The 1331-nt window shown below is 42.0% G+C and overlaps 1 protein-coding gene across 10 annotated transcripts in view; it reads right to left on the bottom strand.

The window, feature by feature from the left end:
- Window positions 1–1331, bottom strand: part of LOC108625920 (glutamate receptor ionotropic, kainate 2) — a 116966-nt gene that overhangs the window by 1932 nt on the left and 113703 nt on the right. The gene's annotated exons all lie outside the window — the stretch shown is intronic.

Genomic DNA, 1331 nt, shown 5'->3' with positions numbered 1-1331 from the left:
CACGTAGCTATTTATTATTAGCATTGTTCTTCCGACGTCTGATTTCTTTATAATTATAGGAAATGCGTTTTCCTAAGATACATAAACTTTTGTAATTGACTGTATAGCCAATACATCCTTAAATTCTTTTCAATTCTCTATACAATTTTTCATTTCTCTTAGCGTATGGCTAAATAAAATACAAAAATATACAAAATTGCTAAATTAATTTAAAATATTTGTAATCGATAAATTGGGTACTGAAATCGATATAAAAAAAATTCTGTCTAATTTCCTGTTTCATTAAGCAATTATTGAGAACTTTTATTCTTAAACTTGGATTATTTTTACTCATTTTTAACGGAAGCAATATTGCACGGACAAGGAATATTGATGAGAGCCAAGGCTGCGGAAGTATCGACTAGCGGAGGTGAATCGCGGCTTCCGCAATCGTGCACTGTCTGGGATATCGCGGGGACTGCGCCGAGGACGGCCGGTTGTACGGAAACGAGGTTCGAAAATGTGACATAGCCTGGAAAAATCACTTCCGGATTGGGAGCACCATTCATGCGAGCTGTTCGAGGACGGTAAATCGTTTCTGGCTCGACAGCGGTCGTTCCCTTTTCAATCTTGTTTAACGAACACTCTATTCCCTGTACGTCGACCCGTTGAAAGGGTACGCGACAAGTAGCCATCCAAAAATCAAACTTAAATTACCGCATTGCCTAAACGCTCTCTATTAATTTTAACAAAAACGTCTATAAAAAAATTGTATAAAACTCTGACTTGTTAAAGGTTGCAAAATAAATTGATGACCAAATTCCTCGAAGTTCCATTCGATGTGAATATAAAAAAATAGTAAGTTTTAGAGTAGTAGACCGGCGTTTTTGGATTCGGTTCGCGTCGAGTCGACTTGAATGGCCGTCTGGATAAACTTCCGCGTATACGAGAAGAACCAATCGATCCCGGGAGGATGGCCGGGAGGAGACGAGGGAAGATCGCGTCGCGTCGCTCCCGGAGGCGTCGGAAACAACGACGAATTTGAAGTGACGTCGCCGTAGCCGGTTCCTATTACGGATCGTTCAACAGCAATACGAGAGGCATGCAATCAAGTGTCACACACGCGTATATACAATGCGTATGCAGACGAGTGGTTACTGCGAATGTAAACGTGCGTGGCTGAGAGCAACGCGCGGCGCGCCGCGTCGTAATTAAACGTGCGCGCCCGCTGGGTACATACTTAGGTACTGTAGATACATATGTAATAGCAAGATACACTGGACCGTGCCAAAATGCAGAACACACAGTTATATCCACACACAGCGATGCTGAACCAATGTGCACATTATATG

This window comes from Ceratina calcarata, unplaced genomic scaffold, assembly GCF_001652005.2.
Source record: "Ceratina calcarata isolate Rehan_Ccalc_2016 unplaced genomic scaffold, ASM165200v1 scaffold379.2, whole genome shotgun sequence".
NCBI classification, from domain to species: Eukaryota; Metazoa; Arthropoda; class Insecta; order Hymenoptera; family Apidae; genus Ceratina; species Ceratina calcarata.
Note: the sequence above shows the minus strand (reverse complement) of the source record. Positions and strands in the feature narration are given on the sequence as shown.